This window comes from Salmo salar, chromosome ssa10 (assembly GCF_905237065.1).
Source record: "Salmo salar chromosome ssa10, Ssal_v3.1, whole genome shotgun sequence".
In the NCBI taxonomy this organism is placed as follows: Eukaryota; Metazoa; Chordata; class Actinopteri; order Salmoniformes; family Salmonidae; genus Salmo; species Salmo salar.
In genome coordinates, this window is record NC_059451.1 from 9,610,323 (window position 1) to 9,633,891 (window position 23,569).

General features: G+C 41.8%; 1 protein-coding gene across 1 annotated transcript in view; it reads right to left on the reverse strand.

The window, feature by feature from the left end:
• The window catches only part of LOC106613485 (TSC22 domain family protein 2), a 69,153-nt gene that overhangs the window by 9,604 nt on the left and 35,980 nt on the right, over positions 1–23,569 (reverse strand). The window lies entirely within an intron of this gene.

Sequence of the window (23,569 nt, forward strand, 5' to 3'; positions counted from 1 at the left end):
ACGACTGAACAAAGGGGCTCGCGCGCAACACGCCACTAGAAGGTGCTCTGGCAAGATAACATATTGTGCAGGTCTGTAGAAGTTTGCTATTAATGTGATTTCAAATTTTACTGAACCAGCGGAATACATGAAATGTTATTCTTCCTCCATATTCACGGGTGAGGTAAAACTATACGGCCCATGCTGTTATGCTCCAAAGACTGCGGAAGTTTTAGGTTTCCTCAGCACAAATCAAACTTGTGTGTGTCTGTGTCATGGTATCTCAACTATTGCAGAAAACTATGCAATCCTTTTCAATCAGGTCCGAGTATTCCATAAATGCCATAGACTCCTCCATGCAATGTAAACAAGGCACCTGTCAATCATCGATGCTATGGTAATGCCTAGGCTCTGTATGTGACTGGCAGCAGCACAGCAAGGCTATGATTGGACTTGCAGAGAGACAACCGCCCATCAAATGTCACACCACATTAAAAAGTTACTGATGCTACAAGAAAGAAGCCAAAGAAAGCCCTTGTATCCCTGCAAAGTCAATACAAATTGTAATACAGTGGCACAACAGACCAATGATAAAATACAGTAACAATTCTAAAAATGGGACACGTTGTTCTTCTAGTAACTGATCATGGATACAAAACTAGAGCAAGAGCACAAGCAAGTTGATAAAATCCCACTCAAAAACATTGATAAAAATCAAGCATTATTGATTAGTCTTTTTCATAGCATAGCAAAGACAGCTACACAATGATGAGGTAATACAAATGTATCCAAATACTCAAAAGCTAATTACCTGCATCTTGCTCTGTAAGAAACAAAACGTCCTGAATATGCAGGTAAGGTTCCTGGTGTGCAGGGAAGACTGTAGCTCATTTTGCAACGCATGATGCCCAAAAGTTCCATAAACACAACTCTGTCATAGGTATCAGTGTTTTGACAGTTGTGTGTCTCCAGTCTTTAAAAGCCTTTTTACATGTCACATTGACTTGCTTGGGAGAATGTTAGGGGAGGAGTTTGGTGCACTTGACATTCTCATTTGCCTTCTCATGCGACAGGCTTATATGATCACATTTACTGACATTCACTGCCAAATTTAATCACACCACGTGTCAACCTTTATTATATCCATATACACTGTTACTAAATGAGTCTTAAAGAAGTTTACTCATAAATATCTTTAAAAAATCTGCACATTAGATGTTTTGATTTCTCTTAAAACCAAATTATGGCACTCATGTTTAAATAACTACATTATTGAATATGGATATTCAGGGTGCTAGTTAATATTTTCAGGTTGTGTGTGCCTTTTAATTTACTTTGCCTTAAGTCTATTTAAAAGCTCCAATGCGCAAAACCCTTAATGTTTAGAGCACAGCATTTATTCTTTAAGTGCTTGTGGCTGACTACACATACATGAAGCAAACTGCTACAACACTATCAACTGGGAACCTATATTTCTCTATTACATTGTTGTCCAGATTTTAGTCATAAGAAGATTTATGATTTTACTCTTTACAGTGATTTAATCGTTTTTAATATTAGCCTAATCCCATGATAAAAACTTGTTCCGTTAGTGAATTTACTCAAATAATTAAACTAATCAAATTTCCAACTCAACTTTCCTCATGTCAACAATGTCCTCTGTCCAGTCTGAAGCAGAGTTTCAAAATGCAAATGTCCAACTATCAAAAGCAGATATCAAAAGATGGAAAAATAAAACTGGATCATTATACCATTTGACCTTTTCCGGTGTCTCTACTCAAAAGTGGACCACTGAGGAGCTATTGTTCCTGCTGTGATGACCTACTTTCAACATACGGGTAGAGGGGAATGTTATGCTATGCTGACAGGTCCACAAAAACATGCAAAACCGCAAAATGAACTGCCCGCATTCCACATCTTTGGCCCGCCTTGATTGCAATCTGAGTGGTTGATAAACAAGGAGAGAATAATACATTCTTCCTCCTCTGAAACAACCATAACAAAACACAGTGACAGCAGTCGGCAATGTTCTGCTGTGCCTCTGCCTAATGAGAGATGGGAAAGGATGATGGGCAGGGAGGGGTTAAAAGGAAGTGGAGTGCAGGCACTGGCAGCTAAATCTAATTTGTTGGCAATCAGCATCTAAGGAAAACAAGGCGGCCTGTACATTTTATTCCGGGAGGGGACATATGGGCTGTTTATATAAGAGATGGCTTGCTGTGTGTGTCACCCACAACAAGGACCTGTGCTGACCACAACAGTGCACACGTGTGTGTGTGTCAAGACAACAAACAACCCTAGGAACACAACACCCCACATTCCAGTCGCCCCCAGAGCCCCAACACATTCCAGTCACCCCAGCGGCATAAACCCCAACACCACACATCGAAGTCACCCCACCCCCGACGGGGCACCGGCAGAACCAAAACACCCCACATTCAGGGTTGGGGTTGCTGACCGGATAACGGGGAGACGAAAACACAGAGAACATGTGCGAGGGCAGAGAGTACGGTCTCCCCTTTTTTCTCTCGTCTGATCACATGCTTTCGGAGACAAAAATTCCAATGTGTTCTTCATTAAGGGACAGACGCACAAGCACACTTCACCCTGCAAACCCATACGAACACCACACTAGGTGAAGGCAGCTGTACAAATCATACTTCAATGGCCGCTCCCCTCGGCCAATGGATCTCAAACTACGGAGAGGGGGGGTGCTAAGAGAAGATCTTATTGACTGACGACACGCTGCTAAGCTCTTTCATATGCAGAGACCTTATTTATCCCCAGAGTTAACAGCATATGGGCCTCTCTAATCTCCTCAAAAGCTGCACTACAGTCGCTAGACCAGTTGATGTCAGCAGAGTCTGAGTTATTAGCCATTATCCTCACCTAAATCAAAAGAGGAACGACTCCAGCTGATTATGAACTAAGTCAAACAGAAAAAAGAAGCTTAGTTATAAAGGTATCTTAATAAACACTTTTATATTTTGTCCATGTTCACCCAAGTCAAGAAGACTTAAGAGACAATGGTCCTGAAAGACAAATAACATTGTTATAAACCAGCTTTGCTCCCCCATTGCCTTAATTGATGGTACCCATTATTTAAGGAAGGAGCCCAGTATAAACTTGCCTGGAGGTGGGTCTCTAGGGTCCTAAGGGGACTAGGAATGCTATTGGGCTAATAATGACCTTTTCAATCAAATAGGAAGCCAGGAGGAACATTTACAGGGACTCTGGGGCATGCCCTAAAACAATGAGTCTAAACCAATGTTATTCTTACTCCTGTTATATTTTGACTGCTTACATGGGTGCCCTGATTCCCACTGGTGTGCCTTGAGGAACTCTCGTGTGCCACAAAACCGTTCTGAATCTTGATCATTTTTTGATACACTGACATATAACCCTTAGATGTATGTCAAATCCACATGCCATTTTTATTTGGGAGCACCAGTGCCGCTCAGATAATATATGAATGGTACATGATTACATCTCCATCATTGTTTCAAGTCCAGTGCGTTCAGGCTGTTACATTTATCAATTGAGGGGTGCACATCACAAGCAATGTCAGTTGTCTCATTTCACGTCGCCTGTGACAACCATTAGCAGAGGCAAGTCTGCTTAGGCTTTGCTGTACCAAAGCCTCTGCCATAGAAACAAACGGAGCATGGCTTTGTGTCCGTTGTTGCACCGCTCGTCTCTAGCACAAACCATTCAAAACTGAAGACTTATTTTAACGGAGCTATACAAACAAATATTTTTTAGCACAGATTCGCAAAACGCACTTAAAGGGGTACAGAATTATGAAAATAGTTCAAATAAAACCTATAAAAAAAAACGTTTTTCACAATTAAAAAAAAATTATTTGCAGTATGGAGCAGATGAGGTCTATATACTAAATGAATTAATAAGGACATTTTAGGGATGCCCAACATTTTTTTTACCATCAAGCTGGGCACAGGTTAAAAAAAAGGTTGGAAATCACTGCTGTTATAGATGCGATTTTCTGTAAACTATCAAAATAAAGTCGCACACTCCATATATAAACTCCCAGCAATATAATGGGTATTTACCAATGTTCCGGCATCACTGTGCCTTCCTCAGGGAAATGTCATGAATACTTGAACCAGGTTATGTAGAGAAACAGTGCAATTAGTGCAACCAATGACAATAGTGAGGGTGTCATAACGATTAAGTTAATTAAAATTTGTGAAACGTAAAAATAATTATTAAATATATTACGCTATTGTTATCATATAGAAACATAATTGAATAATGTACATCATATTAGCATCAACATACATTATTGTTTTATTAAATTTCACATAATTGTTTCGTATTTCATTTCATATTTGTTACATGTAATCTTTTGGTTCAACCTTAAATGTATAATGAGCATCATCAACAGGGGGAACATATTAGTTGTACGCTAATAAGCTGTAGCAAGAATATATCAATTTATAAGACTTGTTCATAAAAGAAAGATTTGTTCATAAGAAGGGCCTGAGATCAAAGTCAATATTGGGACCCAAATGAGAAATTCTGTGTTTTCCTGGAACCCAAGCTAAGGAAAATATGCAACTATACGTGAATATCGATATATTTCATTGCCCTTATGCCCCCCAAAAAATGTAATAGACAAAAACAAATAATTAAATACCCATAAATATATTTTCATGCTTATTTTTCCCCATTAAAAACACTGTCTACAGTCGTGGCCAAAAAGTTGAGAATGACACAAATATTAATTTTCACAAAGCCCGCTGCCTCAGTTTGTATGATGGCAATTTGCATATACTCTAGAATATTATGAAGAGTGATCAGATGAATTGCAATTAATTGCAAAGTCCCTCTTTGCCATGCAAATGAACTGAATCCTCCCAAAAACATTTCCACCCTGCCACAAAAGGACCAGCTGACATGTCAGTGATTCTCTCGTTAACACAGGTGTGAGTGTTGACGAGGACAAGGCTGGAGATCACTCTGTCATGCTGATTGAGTTTGAATAACAGACTGGGAGCTTCAAAAAGGAGGGTGGTGCTTGGAATCATTGTTCTTCCTCTGTCATCCATGGTTACCTGCAAGAAAACGCGTGCCGTCATCATTGCTTTGCACAAAAAGGGCTTCACAGGCAAGGATATTGCTGCCAGTAAGATTGCACCTAAATCAACCATTTAACGGATCATCAAGAACTTCAAGGAGAGCGGTTCAATTGTTGTGAAGAAGGCTTCAGGGCGGCAAAGAAAGTCCAGCAAGCGCTAGGACCGTCTCCTAAAGTTGATTCAGCTGCGGGATTGGGGCACCACCAGTACAGAGCTTGCTCAGGAACGGCAGCAGGCAGGTGTGAGTGCATCTGCACGCACAGTGAGGCGAAGACTTTTGGAGGATGGCCTGGTGTCAAGAAGGGCAGCAAAGAAGCCACTTCTCTCCAGGAAAAACATCAGGGACAGACTGATATTCTGCAAAAGGTACAGGGATTGGACTGCTGAGGACTGGGGTAAAGTCATTTTCTCTGATGAGTCCCCTTTCCCGAAGGTTTGGGGCATCCGGAAAAATCTTGTCCGGAGAAGACAAGGTGAGCGCTACCATCAGTCCTGTGTCATGCCAACAGTAAAGCATCCTGAGACCATTTATGTGTGGGGTTGCTTCTCAGCCAAGGGAGTGGGCTCACTCACAATTTTGTCTAAGAACACAGCCTTGAATAAAGAATGGTACCAACACATCCTCCGGGGGGCAACTTCTCCCAACCATCCAGGAGCAGTTTGGTGACGAACCTTGCCTTTTCCAGCATGATGGAGCACCTTGCCATAAGGCAAAAGTGATAACTAAGTGACTCAGGGAACAAAACATCAATATTTTGGGTCCATGGCCAGGAAACTCCCCAGACCTTAATCCCATTGAGAACTTGTGGTCAATCCTCATGAGGCGGGTGGACAAACAAAAACCCACAAATTCTGACAAACTCCAAGCATTGATTATGCAAGAATGGGCTGCCATCAGTCAGGATGTGGCCCAGAAGTGAATTGACAGCATGCCAGGGCAGATTGCAGAGGTCTTGAAAAAGAAGGATCAACATTGCAAATATTGACGCTTTGCATCAACTTCATGTAATTGTCAATAAAAGCCTTTGACACGTATGAAATGCTTGAAATTATACTTCAGTATTCCATAGTAACATCTGACAAAAATATCTAAAGACACTGAGGCAGCAGACTTTGTGAAAATTAATGTGTCATTCTCAAAACTTTTGGCCACAACTGTAGGTTGGAACTGTTGCTGTTAAAATACAATTAATAATTTCATTCTGAACTGGAATAAATGGATTGATCACATCACACAGATGTATAACAGAACACACACACATGCTTTTTGATCGTGCAACCCTAAGTAACAGTACAGATGAAAAATTCTGGCCTACTGTACATCTTACTGTATACATGTTTGTTGATAGAAAGTCTAGGTTGGAACTGTTGCTGTTAAAAAACATGTTTTTATTCTGAATTGGAATAAACTGACTAATCACATCACACAGATGTAGACCAGAAAACACACACATACACACAGTCCAAATGAAAGGTGTGTGGCTGGTTGAAGTTTCCAACAAGCATGTCTATTCTGGGCTGTTTTTGACAGTGCAACATTGAGGTCATGCTCAGCATTGAGACCGTTTCTGTACTTCAGAACCCTGACTTGCATAGGTATGTGGTGCCAAACTGGATCAGAACATCTACTGCTTTCTCAGTCAGGCAGGAGACCGCTTCCTGATGCAGATGAGCAACCCAGAACTGTGTGAGTGTTTGCCTCAAAAAGCATCTTGCTTCAATCAGTTTATTCCAGTTCCGAATAAAAAGTATTACTTGTAACAGCAACAGTTGTGCCTTGCTAGTTGACTTACTTTTCCACTGTCGAAGCACTGTTTCCTGAAGCATTCTGCCCTGTTCTGAAAGAACTCCCTGGGTTTACCGTCATGTTGTGCCTGGATGTTTCATCAGGATGTGTCGTTTTATTAATTTGTTCATTCTGAGAGACTCATTACTAAGCACTTCCCCACACAAAACACATTGTGGGCGCTCCTCATAATTTCTCAAAGTTTGTAAGAAAGAGACAAAAAGTCATCACTGTATTTGCGTTTCATGACGATTGAGCTCAGTCAGAACGTGTGGCTAGCATGAGTCCATTTCATGGCAGCGGTGAGTGATGGCGAGTGGGAATAACAAGTCAGTGGCTTGAACGACATCGCTGCAGTGTGTGGGTCGTGGAGTGATCTTCAAGAAAACTGCAGAAAAAAGATCAGATAAACCGCCAAGCACACGGGCATCTCCCTCTACCTCTCCCTTCCGCGCAGCTGCCAAACTGAGCAGGGACAGATGCTAAGCAGAGAGCACACTGAACCGAGTTCGCAGTTGCACTTGGCCAAATCAATTCCAGTTATTAATGAAATAATTATACATTTACGTCGCGACCTACCATTAACAGGTCCGCGACACACTTTGGGTCACGACCCATACTTTAAAAAAAAATGCTGTTTTAGGTAGATGCGTTTTGCAACAACGGACACCAGTGCAATTCAAACCAGGTTCAAGCTTGTTTTTGAGTCTTTTGAATTGGTATGTGTCAGATACCAAAAAAATCTAATCAAATTGTATGCCACATGCGCCGAATACAACATGGGTAGACTTTACCGTGAAATGCTTACTTAAGAGCCATTTCTCAACGATACATAGTAAAAAAATATATATAATAAAATGAAGAACACAAAAGGAATAAAAATATAGAAGAAATAAGCTATATATAGGGACTGGTAGTGTAGTGTGTGTGGGTACAGTCTTGTGAATGTGAATAAGGTCAGTGCAAAATAGGGTCATTGCAGATAGTCCGGGTAACCATTTGGTTAACTATTTAGCAGTCTCATGGCTTGGGGATAGATGCTGTCTTGGAGCCTGTTGGTCCGAGACCCGAAGCTATGGTACCGCTTGTCGGACGGTAGCAGGCAGAACAGTCTATGGCTTAGGTGGCTGAAGTCTTTGGCAATTTTTCACGCCTTCCTCAGACACTGCCTGATATAGAGGTGTTGGATGACAGGGAGCTCGGCCCCAGTGATGTACTAGGACGTCCGCACCATCCTCTGTAGTGCATTGCTGTCGAGTGCAGTTGCCATACCAATGCTCTCAATGGTGCAGCTGTAGAACTTTTTTAAGGATCTGAGGACCCATGCCAAATCTTTTCAGCCTCCTGAGGGGGAAGAGGCGATGTCGTGCCCCATTGACAACTATGCAGGTGTGTGTGGACCATGTTAAGTCAGGGGTCTTCAACCTTATCTTGCCCTGGGACCCCCTCCCAGGCAAACCCATCATACGTTAGCAAAAACATTTGTCTTATTATCAGGTGAATGGCAAGGAGAAGTAAGGAATGAATAGATTTGGTAGATACTGTAGTTTTTCATTATTTTTGACCTCCCCACATTATAATTGGAAGAGGAAGTGTGAACTATCATAGGAGTGACCTTTCTAGCTAATAGGCTAACACATTTTTCGCTAAGAGCAGCTGGTTAAATATTATGAGTGCATGAAATAAAATAACAGAAATTGTTTAAAATATTGGTTTATATATAAAACATAGCACGAAAGCAACAATCAAAGTCTAGGAGGAAGGCCATAATGGTAGCCCAGCCGATAGAGGTGAGACTTAAAGCCTGAAGAGTGAACATTTACAGTGCATTCGGAAAGTACTCAGACCCCATTTTTAAAAGGAAGAAGTTTGGAATCATCCACACTCTTCCTAGAGCCCGCCCTCCGGCCAAACTGAGCAATTGAGGGAGAAGGGCCTTGATCAGGGAGGTGGCCAAGAAGCTGATGGTCACTCTGACAAAGCTCCAGAGTTCCTCTGTGGAGATGGGAAAACCTTCCAGAAGGACAACCATCTCTGCAGCATTCCACCAATCAGGCCTTTATAGTAGAGTGGCCAGACAGAAGCCACTCCTCAGTAAAAGGCAAATGACAGCACACTTGGAGTTTGCCAAAAGGCATCGAAAGGGCTCTCAGACCATGAGAAACAAGATTCTCTGGTCTGATGAAACCAAGATTAAACTCTTTGGCCTGAATGCCAAGTGTCACGACTGGAGGAAACCTGGCACCATACTTACAGTGAAGCATGGTGGTAGTAGCATCATGCTGTGGGGACTAGTCAGGATGGAGGGAAAGATGAACGGAACAAAGAACAGAGAGATCCTTGATGAAAACATGCTCCAAAGCTCTCAGGACCTCAGACTGGGGCAAAGGTTCACATCCCAACAGGACAACGACCATAAGCACACAGACAACACAATGCAGGAGTGGCTTCGGGACAAGTCTCTGAATGTCCCTAAATGGCCCAGCAAGGGCCCGTACTTGAACCCGATCGAACATCTCTGGAGTGACCTGAAAATAGCTGTGCAGCGACGCTCCCCATCCAACTTGATAGAGCTTGAGAGGATCTGCAGAGAACAATGGGAGAAACTCCCCAAATACAGGTGTGCCAAGCGTCACACCCAAGACTTAAGGCTGTAATCGCTAACAAAGGTACTTCAACAAAGTACTGAGTAAAGGGTCTGAATACTTATGTAGACGTGATATTTCAGTTTAGTATTTTTTATACATTTGCACAAAAAAATAGCATTGTCATTATGGGGTATTGTGGGGGGGGGGGCAGTCAAGTGCTGGTTGCTGACATGAGAAGGAGGATTATTTAGGAAACTGTTTGAAGTGGTAGAGTTTCAGATGTTTTCGGAGGAGCCCTGAAATTATCAGGGAGTTCCATAGGCGTGGTGTGTGGGAGGAAAAGGCAGGGTACCCCATTGTGTGGAGCCTAGTCCTGGGGGCATGGAGCAGTTTGGTGTGGCTTGAACGTAGGGTGGGTGGAGGTTCATGGGGGAGAGTAGGTCTGACAGGTAGGCAGGTCCATTTAGGGCTTTGTAGACGAGGAACATTTTATAGTAAATTCTTTGAGGAACAAGTAGCTAGTGGAGATCAGCAAGGAAAATGCTACAGGATGAAGCGTGCGTAGTTAAAATCTAGTTAAACTGTCCTTACAAACATGTCACAAAAACCACACACATTTATAGGCCTACACATTGAAAACACACACGAAGCAGCGCACACACACACACACACACGCAGCAGAACACACACACACAAAATGCAGAGGACTATCTGGCGGTCTCAATTCCTTTGGAAGGGATAATGCCATCTTTCCATGAAAGACAACAATTGAAGGATGTGGGAAATGGATAAACAGGTTCATCTGAACAAGGGTTTTTCTGAGGCTGCATTGTTAGGATATGTCGTCTACTATACATGGGGATTGGTTGACACAATAGAAACGATACAGAGAACGAAAGAGTGGACAGCCTCAACCGCCCCTGGCCTGCACACCATCTGGCAACTGGTGGTATTTTTCCAGTGCGAAATCAGAGTCACGAGCAGTGTTCCTCCCATGCCTATCCTGTAAACAGGCCTTAATAAAAAACTGAAAAGCTTGTTCACTGTCCTGTTGCATAATCCTTGGGCGGGTGCATGTACGCACGCACACACACACACAATCAGCTGCTCTGTCTGCAGATGTCCCTTGCATGCTGCACTGTGAGCTTATAAGCTGCAGTGTTTCCCCTATGATTTTTTCGACGCAGCGGTGGCAAAGTTAGCATAATTCTACAGATTTTGCCATTGGGGCAGATGATTATTATTTTTTTTTTACAGTTTTAAGGCAAGTTTCCAGGAATTCTACACATTTTGTCATGGGGCTGTGAGGAAAAAAACCTCATTTTTAAGCAAATTTCCTGCAATCCTACATATTTTTCCATAGGGCTGAGAGAGAATTTGCAGTTCTAAAGCTATTTCCTGCAATTCTACATACACTATACAATGCAGTCATTAAATATTCAGACCCCTTTACTTTTTTCACATTTTGTTATGTTACAGCCTTATTCTAAAATATATTTTTTTGTATCCCCTCAATCTACACACAATACCCCATAACGATAAAGCAAAAACAGGTTTTTATAAAGTTTTGCAAATTTATATTAAAAAATACAGAAAAATCACAATTACATAAGTATTCAGACCCTTTACTAAGTACTTTGTTGAACCACCTTTTGCAGCGATTACAGCCTTGAGTCTCTGGAGCAGGTATTCATTAAGGATCTCTGTACTTTGCTCTGTTCATCTTTCCCTCGATCCCGTCTCCCAGTCCCTGCCGCTGAAAAACATCCCCACAGCATGATGCTGCTGCCACCACCATGCTTCAACGTAGGGATGGTGCCAGGTTTCCTCCAGACATAACGCTTGGAATTCAGGCCAAAGAGTTCAACCCTGATTTCATCAGACCAGAGAAACTTGTTTCTCACGGTCTGAGACTCTTTAGGTGCCTTTTGGCAAACTCCAAGCGGGCTGTCATGTGTCTTTTACTGAGGAGTGGCTTCCGTTTGGCCACTACCGTAAAAACCATATAGTGCTGCAGAGATGTTTGTCCTTCTGGAAGGGTTTCCCATCTCCACAGAGGAACTCTGTAGCTCTGTCAGAGTGACCACCGGGTTCTTGGTCACCTCTGTGACCAAGGCCCTTCTTCCCTGATTGCTCAGTTTGGCCGGATGGCCAGCTCTAGGAACAGTCTTGGTGGTTCCAAACTTCTTCCATTTAAAAATGGAGACCACTGTGTTCTTGGGGATCTTCAATGCTGCAGACATTTTTTGGTACCCTTCCCCAGATCTGTGCTGACACAATCCTGTCTCGGAGCTCTACGGACAATTCCTTCAACCTCGTGGCTTGGTTTTTGCTCTGACATGCCACTGCCAACTGTGGGCCCTTATAGACAAGTGTGTGCCTTTCCAAATCATGTTTAATTAATTTTATTTACCACAGTTGGACTTCAATCAGGTTGTAGAAACATCTCAAGGATGATCAATGTAAACAGGATGCACCTGAGCTCAATTTCAAGTGTCATAGCACTATGAATATAAATCTGTCTACTTTTATGGCCTATAAAGTATTTTATTCAGGGATATGGGTAGTAAAAAAGAGAAGACCTCTGTTACTTTAGTTTGGGGACAAGTACATATTGGTGCTGCCACCTTTTAAAATGATCCCATCTAGCATGCCAACAAGTAGCTTTCCTGGAATGTTTACAGAGTGAGTGTGATTGCGAATTTCGTTATGGCGACAAAATATTTTGTCATCGCTCTGCTTTTTGCTGTTTAAAGGTATCCCATAACAGGTAGAGATGTGAACTTAAGTGACTCTGCTCACAACACCCCTGTTTTAAAATAGCCAAAGGAAACACACGAGACCAACGCAATTTCTGTGTTGGCTTACACCACTGGTTGCACTATAAAGTTCGAATGGCAATTATAATATAACTTAGGGATAAGCCAACGAAAACGCCATCGATGGAGACGCAAAACAGTGACTGATCTGACCCACCCATCTCGTGATGGGGGAAAAGTGTTACATATCGGGATATCATTTGACGATATATAGTATTGTATCGTTTTGACAATATCACAATATTTTTGCGCTAATTGGCTGTACCTGCACAAAAACTCCAGTATTTTTCCTTCATAGCTTCTTCTCCATCTTTTAAAATAGGGGACCAATTTGTTTTCAGCACTTTTATTTCCATGACTGATCAAAACTGTTATTCTCATGGCTTTCTCTTGTCCCTTTGCAGCAGACATATGGGTGAACAATAAGTTTTGAACATCAAATCGCAATACATATAGAATCATGACAATTGTAATACATATTTTATTGCTAAGTATCGTGACAATATCGTATCGTGAGGTCACTGGCAATTCCCAGCCCTGCACCTACCACAAGGTTTGGCATTGGTCAAAAAGTCAGTGCTTTGCCCTCAAATTGCTTTTGAGCATGTTTTCCCCTTTCCAACAAGTCAGACCTTGCAGAGTTAACTGACTACATTCAAAGGGAGGATGGTTGGGAGGAAGCTCTCAGGTTTACCTGTGGTTTGTTGAAACAGTTGGGAATAAAGACTCACTGTTCATCACAGCAGCCCACAGGCACTTCAGTTGGATGGGGATCAAACACATAAGCGGTGTACCCACGGCACACAGCCACGGCTCTTGCACAACCCGGCTACTGTTGTTTACCCCAACACAACCCATTTCAACAGCAGATTCCTTGCTTCCCCTTTTGAAGAACAACGCGGCCATACGGACCACGCCATTCATGCTCAGCGTGGCAATCACACAAATACCTATTGTTTATACATGACGTACAGGGCTATTGCACTGAACTCTATTGGTAAAGGTTACGGAGCCTGCGTTTTGTGACAGCTGACTTTAGTTATATACAGTTACATATCGCAATATTATATAGATATTTGACTCCCCCATCCCCCCAAAAATATTGGTTACTGAAGGTTGTGTTAACGAGCGCTAGTCGGCTGTACCTGCGCCAAAACTCTGGATGTGTTTCATACGATAGCTTGTTCTCCATTTTACTAACCAACATGTTTTCAGCACTTATTTCCCCGACTGATCAAAACTTGTTTTCTCATGCCCTCTCATCTCTCTGCAGCAGACATATAGCGAGCAATATCGATTCGCAATACATAACGTATCGGCACCTAAGTATTGTGATATCGTGAGGTTCATTGCAATTCCCTGCCCTAGCTGACTTGTGTGTAAATAAACAAACAGAGGTGGAAAAATCTCATCTCTTGCCAAGTGTGACAAAACAGCAATAGAAAACATACCCCACCCTACATGCAAACTTCTATGGCAGTGACCTTGCATGAAATTGAATATGGCAATTGAGAAACTATTGAGAAACACCTCCTTAGAGATAGCTTCAGCATAGGCCTACCCACTGGTGCACTTTGTATACCTACCACAGACCCTGTACCACAAAAGCACATTCTTCATGGGTGACCACTCATTACATCAACCATGAGTTCAGATATTATGTATACGGGCCCTAGCTACGACGTCTCAACAAACAGACATGAATGAGATGTGTACTGCCAACTAACCCATAAAACAAAGGTGCTAGCTCGCAGCCAATAACGTCCATGGCAGAGAGTCAAGGCACTGCAGAGGCATGAGACAGCACATGGGAAAGTCTTTCATCTTCGAAACAGGGACATGAGTAATGCATGCTCCTCTCCCACCACATCAAAACAACACCTGGATTCCTCTTCAACTCAATATGATCCAATATCGTCACTTGTATTACCAATAGCACAATTCATTACAAAAGGAGATTCAATTATTGATTTACAATACGCATATACAGTTGAAGTCGGAAGTTTACATACACTTAGGTTGGAGTCATTAAAACTAGTTTTTCAACCACTGCACAAATTTCTTGTTAACAAACTATAGTTTTGGCAAGTCGGTTAGGACATCTACTTTGTCCATGACAAGTAATTTTTCCAACAATAATTTTACAGACAGATTATTTCACTTATAATTCACTGTATCACAATTCCAGTGGGTCAGAAGTTTACATACACTAAGTTGACTGTGCCTTTAAAAAGCTTGGAAAATTCCAGAAAATGATGTCATGGCTTTAGAAGCTTCTTTACATAATTTGAGTCAATTGGAGGTGTACCTGTGGATGTATTTCAAGGCCTACCTTCAAACTCAGTGCCTCTTTGCTTGACATCATGGGAAAATCAAAAGAAATCAGCCAAGACCTCAGAAAAAAATTGGAGACCTCCACAAGTCTGGTTCTTCCTTGGGAACAATTTCCAAATGCCTGAAGGTACCACGTTCATCTGTACGAACAATACTACTCAAGTATAAACACCATGGGACCACGCAGCCGTCATACCGCTCATGAAGGAGACGCGTTCTGTCTCCTAGAGATGAACGTACTTTGGTGCCAAAAGTGCAAATCAATCCCAGAACAACAGCAAAGGACCTTGTGAAGATGCTGGAGGAAGCAGGTACAAAAGTATCTATATCCACAGTAAAACGAGTCTTATTTTGACATAACTTGAAAGGCCGCTCAGCAAGGAAGAAGCCACTGCTTCAAAACCACCATAAAAAAAGCCAGACTACGGTTTGCAATTGCACATGGGGACAAAGATAGTACTTTTTGGAGAAATGTCCTCTGGTCTAATGAAACAGAAATAGAACTGTTTGGCCATAATGACCATAGTTATGTTTGGAGGAAAAAGGAGAAGCTTGCAAGCCGAAGAACACCATCCCAACTGTGAAGCACGGGGGTGGCAGCGTCATGTTGTGGGGGTGCTTTGCTGCAGGAGGGACTGGTGCACTTCACAAAATAGATGGCATCATGGGGGAGGACAATTATGTGGATATATTGAAGCAACATCTCAAGACATCAGTCAGGAAGTTAAAGCTTGGTCGCAAATGGGTCTTCCAAATGCATACTTCCAAAGTTGTGGCAAAATGTCTTAAGGACAACAAAGTCAAGGTATTTTAGTGGCCATCACAAAGCCCTGACCTCATCCTATAGAACATTTGTGGGCAGAACTGAAAAAGCGTGTGCGAGCAAGGAGCCGTACAAATCTGACTCAGTTAAACCAGCTCAGTCAGGAGGAATGGGCCAAAATTCACCCAACTTATTGTGGGACGCTTGTGGAAGGCTACCCGAAACGTTTTAATCTACCAAATACTAATTGAGTGTATGTAAACTTCTGACCCACGGGGAATGTGATGAAAGAAATAAAAGCTGAAATAAATCACTTCTATTATTCTGACATTTCACATTCTTAAAATGAAGTGGTTATCCTAACTGACTTAAGACAGGGAATTTTTACTAGGATTAAATGTCAGAAATGGTTAAAAACTGAGTTTAAATGTATTTGGCTAAGGTGTATGTAAACTTACGACTTCAACTGTATTCAGTTTCAGGTGGGTAGAAGGGAAGGATTTGATACAATGTCTGCCTATACTTGCGAAAATCGACACTTACTGTTTTGTTACTAAGACAATACAACACACACGATTCAAGTTCTCCAAGTGTTTCAATAATGCACACGTTTACTCTTCACCTTCGATACATAGTTATTTTGTCAATTTAATGCAAGTGAATGATTTATGCTCCATAGGAATTAGGTGTGGTCAAACAAGCCAAAACCATGTTACTGGGTCACTTCACAGTTGGTTATCGATTAATCATTAGCTGACCCCAGTAACTCCAAACAAGAGACTGAACTGATACTTCATTAAGGGAGTTCCATCAATCACGTCAACATAGAAAATATATATGTCCTCTTTTACTGCCTGGTTTATCTTCTAATTCAATATTTTACTTTTTTTGGGGTGTTCATCTTCAGTTTTGTACGTAATCATTTTCTATGCAAGAGTGATATTTTAGATAATCATCAAATCACTAAGGCTAAGGGACGAGCGAAAAATACCTTGCCTGGGTTAAACGAGGTGAAGGTATTCACCAATCATCTGCTCTTCAGCTCTCCCAAACATAGAGCTTACAAAATATTACGTAAGTTGCATCGTAAGAGGGGATATTATACAAAGTAATATCTTGATGTGATTTTCTATTTGCAGTGCTAAATCCATGGTGCTACTCTGTAGACCTATGGGGCAAAAGACACTTGAATACTGGGTCCTTGTGACTGGTATATTGCCACACTACAAATGTCTCAAAAGTGTTGCCTGAATTGTGTGTGAACTGTACTGTTGGTTAAGAGCTTGTAAGTAAGCATTTCACGGTAAAGTCTACACTTGTTGTATTCAGCGCATGTGGCAAATAAAGTTTGATTTGAGAAACTCCAACCTGCCCCAACTCTTCCCACAATGCCATGCTTTCAACCATGCAAACTTGGGGATCGTCAGCCACGGCTGGTCCCCACACACACTTCGACCCCAGTAACTTGCTAATCGAGAAGGCTTTGCAGAAAGCAGTGGACGGGTTCCTGCATATTTGGGGCGGCAGGTAGACTAATAGTTAGAGCGTTGGACGGTTGCTGGCTTCAATCCCCGAGCTGACAAGGTAAAAATCTGTCGTTCTGCCCCTGAACAAGGCAGTTAACCCACGGTTGCTCGGTAGGCCGTCATTGTAAATAAGAATTTGTTCTTAACCGACTTGCCTAGTTAAAGAAAGGTTAAAGAAAGAAAAGAAAAAAAAGAGGGCCAACCAACTTTCTGGTAGAGAACGCAGTGATGAGTACTAAAATGGTTGCCCATAATAAAGCGCAGTGCGCTATGATAAACTGCATCTAACGGCTTTAATTAAAATGGCAGCTGCAGTAATAGAGGATGTCGCCATAGCGTAGGACCGACAGGAACGGCGACTGAATAATCTGCTTTCTACTATTTAGCGAGAAGCAGGACCTAGTTCTATAGAAGACGCCCATTTTTCTTCTCAGCTTCTTAACTAACTCATCAATATGCTCTCTAAAAAGACACATTTTCCTCTATCTAGATGCCCAGATATTTGTAAGCACGGACACGATCAATATGGACATCATCCAAAGTACATCTGCTTAAATCAGATTTATTTTTTTATGCGCTCTAGAGAACATATTACTTCGTTTTACCTGCAATCAATACTAATTTCACGTCATTGTAATACATTGTAATACAATGAAGGCAGACTGTAGTTCCCCCTGGTCAACCGTGAGGGCAATAGCATACACAACAGTCTCATCTGGATACAAGTGCAGGTTACACATTTTTACAAACATGTGTTTATTGTTAATGTAAACAGTAAAAAGTACAGGACCCAGAATTCACCCCTGCTCTACACATTTCGTAATATCCATGAAACCTGATTTAACACAATCAGTAGATATACATTGCGTTCTATCTGTCAAGACATTTTTAAACCAGATACATGCAGCCTGGTCCAAGCCAATTGAGAAAAGCCCCCGAATTAACAGTGAGTGATCAACAATATCGAAAGCCTTTGAGAGGTCAATGAAGAGGGCAGCGCAATGTTGCCTTTTATCCATACAGTTTAACCACATTTATAACTTTGGATGCAGCAGAGATAGTGCTATGACCTGGTCTAAAACCCAACTAATAAACATTTAGAATACATTTCAAAGATAAGAAAGATCTGAGCTGATAATTAATCGAGGACTCTAATATTTTAGCTAGGCAAGAAAGTTATTATTTAGATCACAAGGGTCACCACTTTTGTGAAGGGGGCCACCTTCCAAACCCTGGGGATAGTACCAGATATAATTGTGAGGTTGAAAATATGGGTTAATGATTCAGTGAGGCAGAGAGCTGCAGCAAAAATGGATCAAGCATATCAGCTCCAGTAGATTTTTTATTTAACCAGGCAAGTCAGTTAAGAACAAATTCTTACTTACAATGACGGCCTACTCCGGTCAAACCTGGGACAATTTTCTTTTCAACAATTGACTAAGCTTCATTAGACGTTAACGGGTTAACCGTCAAATCAGCTAGAGGCTGGCAGAGGGAAAAGCGGTCGTTTGACTGACCAGGGTCAACTAGACCACCGTTTCTATCAAATAAAAAGCCTGTGGAGATAAAATTATGATAAAAAGAATCACTTATCCCATTCTTCTCAATTATGATGCCAAAGTCAGACAGAACTTGCTTAGGCAGGGAAGACGTGCTGGAATTGATATAGCGTGAGTAGAACGGGCATCCCCATTCAAGTCAATGATGGCATAATGGGTGGACTGGCGGCCATTGCGAGTGTAGCCATAGGCGCAACACAGGAAGTAAAATATGTGCTGGGATTTGTTGATTCAACCAATCTACCATTACAAAAAAACACACATTCCATTGCATGAGCCACATCAGTTATCATTTAATGAACATTCTACATTACCATGAAAAGTATTGCATCACAATACCAGCCAGCGATGTGAGTGTACACATGAGTTTACCAGTCAAATTGCCAGGGTTAGAGGTTCCAAGCCCGTTCTATTCATTCTATTTCTATGTGTGCTGCTGCATTGTTTCAGCGAGGAGCAACAAAGTCAAGTTGTTAAGAGTCCTTGTTATGGCCGAAACGAATCAACCGCACAAATGCCCGGCAGTCCCGTCTTCAGTCAGATGTTTGTTCCACACACAATTAATGTACAGTTATGATGGTTATTTTATTTTCATGACGTCTTCCTCCATAACCGTTGGTTGCAGTTATATGGTAATTGGGCCAGCCCTACATACACGGACATTAATGACAGAGGGAGTGTGAGCTCAGTGCACAGAGACTGATGACTGACGGGATGCAGAAGGCAGAGTAAGTAAGCTGGATGGGGACTCAAACTATAGTGAGTGAGTGTGCTGCAGTAGGAGAGTTACTCTCATAAGAGCTGATGGATTGCGCTCTGGGAGAGGGCGACATGACTCTCAGTATGGGGCCAACCTTACAGTCATACTGACTCAGGCAGAGTACCATCTGTGCTGCTAACCATCACCCATCCCTGCCTCTGTCCTTAGGAGTAGTCAGGACACGGAGGAGGATGAGGCGGGTCACAGTCGGCAGGGTGTGGGCGGGCGTCTCGCCAAACATCCAAACACAGCGTGTGAACGGGGAGATGGGAGAGGTATCTGCACAAGGCGCTACCAGAAAGATCACAACCCTGGGCTTCGCAGTGATAAAATAAGATCCAAGCACCTCTCCAGTAGCTGGCCAAATGTAAAAATCAGTGAAAGGTAGGCACCAAAGATGTCACACAGATTTGAAACAGCTCTACATGCCAAGGGTGTTAATTCCACTCAAATTATTTGGGCATCTTTACTGGCACTGTCACCATGAGTCAATCCATGTGTGATAACAGCTACTCTATAGGGCTGGGCGATATATCAAATTAAATTCCAAATGCCTGTATTGCAAGAACCAAGTTTTTTTTATTTATATTGTTTTTAAAATGAGCAATTATGTCCGCTTATTCTCATGTTGTCTCGCGTCTTTTGCTCCTTCTGCTGTGACTGTGCACCTTCCTATTTACACACACACACACACACACACACACACACACACACGCTCCTTTGCCTGCCACTCACAACAACAAAGATGAGAGATCACTACTTCCTCCCTGACAAGCGATTTCAACTCGCTATTTGCATTTCGGATTTAGAGGAGAAGTTAACCTTTCTAACAATACCCGTTTTATGTCCTCAAATTACACGCAAAGCAGACATGCCGCACTACCGCTAGCAGAATTTTTGCCAATGATCTTTATAGTAGATATCTAGTCTGTGTTTTAGAAATGTGCAATAAGCATATAACACAATTATATAGGGAATTGGCAACTCATTCTAAGAAATAAGATAAGATGTTGAAATCAAATGGCCTAACAAATTAGACCGGCTAGCATGCTGTTCAAACAGCTGGAGAAGGACAGAAGGGTGTGTCCATAACACTTTAATCACGGGAGCCTCCTCAGTTCAGATGTTAGTAGAAGTTCTAGGATAATGAGAGGTGAACGTGTAGTTGGGATTTTATTTTGGTTTTACCTCTTGTTCGAGGTCGCGCCGTGCTTTTTTGGCATCGGCCAGACAATGTGTTTATTATTTTTATTTTCATGTTTTTTTCTCTCCTTTTTGTGTATGCCTGTTAAATGTGGGTTGATAAGAGGGGTACATGTTGGGGAAAGTAGGGGAACAGGGTGGAGAGTAAAGGTGCTTGCAGGGGGGGAGGGGTGGGTTGGATACTGCTCGGGTGTAGGTGCAACATATGCTGATCGTGATGGTTTGGTGCGCTTTCTTACCTTTTTAGTAACTTACATGCTATGCAGGCCACCATAGGAACTACAAATGAGAGGAGGGCGGGGCTTACATTCACTTCCTGGAATGTCAAGGGTTTAAATGAACCAATTAAGAGAGGCAAGGTCCTAGCCCACTTGAAAGCACTCTCATCTGATATTATATTTTTGCAAGAAACCCATCTGAAAAACAATTCTTATAACAGACTTAAATGTAAGTGGGTGGGGCAAGTGTATCACTAACTTCTCTGCCAAAACGAGAGGCACAGCGATTCTGGTACGGAAAGGAATTCCCTTTCAACATAAAACCACTTTTGTGGACAAAGAGGGTCGTTATGTGATCGTAATAGGAGAGATCCACTCTACTTCTGTAACTCTACTAAATATCTATGGGCCAAACATTGATAACCCCTCTTTTTTCAAAAGAGTCCTTGCCCTGATTCCAGATACCTCCCATACTAACCTGGTCATTGGAGGGGACCTCAACTGTGTACTAGACCAATATTTGGATAGATCCTCTACCCGGCGAACCCCTACCTCCTATTCAAGTGAATTCTTGAATACCTACATAAAAAATTCTAACTTATTTGATATATGGAGGATCTCTAACCCTACGGGTAGGGAATACTCCTTTTACTCTCATGTTCACAATGTTTATACTCGAATTGACTACTTTTTGGTTGATGCTAAACTCCTCCCCTATACCTGTAATGTGAGATATCATGATATTATAATCTCTGACCACAGTCCACTCACCTTCTCCCTGAGATTGGGTGACATCGTACCAAACGAGAGGGTCTGGAGGTTGAATCCTCAGCTCCTCACAGAACCAACATTCTGTGAACATCTTAAAGACCAAATTACATTTTTCTTTGATACCAACGACAACACAGAGACTTCCCCAGCATTACTGTGGGAAACGCTGAAGGCTTATTTGAGAGGCTGTACAAAAAATAAATAAAAAATGCATGAAATGAAATGCATTCACTACTGTAAGTCGCTCTGGATAAGAGCGTCTGCTAAATGACTAAAATGTAAAAAAAAAAAAAATCTCCTTTCAGACTGCCAGGAGTAGGCAAAACAGAAGAAAATTGGTAGAACTGGAGGGACAAATTCACTTACTGGATAGGGAGAATGCTAGACACCCATCTAGGGAGAAACATTAAAAAATGATGTCTTTAAAATTTAAATACAATCAGATCCTCTCTGCTAAAATTGCTAAATCTTTTCTCTATGCCAAGCAAAAATATTTTGAGTTTGGTGACAAACCACACAAACTACTCGCCAGACAACTTTGTAGGAATGTGAGTGACCGAATGATTCACAAAGTTAAATCTGCATCTGGGGAATTACTCTCTTCCCCAAAGACATAAATGACAGATTCCGTCAGTTTTATGAGACTTAATATACATCTAAAGCGGATCCTAACACCTTAATTATGCAAAACGTTTTGGAGGACTGTAATCTTCCTGCCCTGAACCAGGAAGACTAACTTCCTGAATAAGGAAATATCTCTTGAAGAAATTAGAGAAACAATAAAATCTCTAAAGAGTGGTAAGACCCCGGGCCCAGATGGATACCCGGGTGAATTCTACAAAACATTCAGCAACATGCTCTCTCCCTACCTACACAAAATGTTGGTTCAGGCCAACGAGGATGGAGCGCTCCCATCCACTTTGGATGAGGCGTTTATTACAGTTATACATAAGAAGGGTAAGAATCCAGAAGAGGTAGAGTCATACAGAACAATATCCCTCCTTAATACAGACCAAAAGATTTTAGCAAAAACTTTGGCTATTAGGCTTAGCACTTTAATTGGCAAATTGGCCCATTTGGACCAGACCGGCTTTATCCCTAACAGAAACTCATTCTTCAATCTCAGGCGCCTATTCAACATTATGTATTCTTAGAGGTTACCTAACGTGGACCTTGCCGTTATATCTCTTGACGCCGAAAAGGCCTTTGACCAAGTTGAGTGGCCCTATCTATTCAAGGTCCTACCGAACTGTAATATTGGAGATGGGTTCATAAAGTGGATCCAGCTTTTATATAGGAACCCCTGTGCGAGAATACTCACTAACCAATCATTGTCGCCCCGATTTAACCTTTACAGAGGGACAAGGCAGGGTTGTGCGCTGTCGCCTATGCTCTTCGCCCTAATTATTGAACCTCTCGCTCAAGCGATCAGATCTCATGCAGCAATACACAGCTATAATACTAAAGATACTCTAAATAAGATTTCCCTATACGCAGATGACATTCTCCTCTATGTAACAGAACCCCAAGATAGTATTCCAGCTATTCTGGAGGGGATTAATTTGTTTGGTACCTTCTCGGGATACAGAATAAATTGGAACAAGAGTGAATTAATGCCCATTTGGTTGCAAAACACCTCCTGGCTAGAACATCTTCCAGTTAAGCCATCTTCAGATAAATTTACCTACCTTGGAATTGTAGTTACCAAAGAATACTCCTTACTATTTAAAAGAGAATTTCCCCTCTCTGATGCAAAAACTTAAGGCAAACATACAATTTTGGAGAACTCTCCCAATTTCTCTGCTCGGAAGAATTAATGGTCTTCCTCCCACAACTGCTCTACCTATACCAGAACATCCCAATATTCATACCTAAATCCTTTCATAAACAACTGGACTCTATTATTAATCCTTTCACCTGGGATTATAAAACACACAGGTAAAAAACACCTCTGTAAATCCAAGATGGAAGGAGGATTGTCTCTCCCAAACTTTATATTTTACTACTGGGCCGCCAACCTCCGCGCTGTTACGTTTTTGCTGGATGACGCACACCCGCCACCCAGCTGGCTTAGTATGGAGCGAGAGGAGTGCCACCCCTTCTCTATTGGTGCTGTGATTTTGTCACCTGTCAATCTGGAGATGTCACTTTACCGTAACAATCC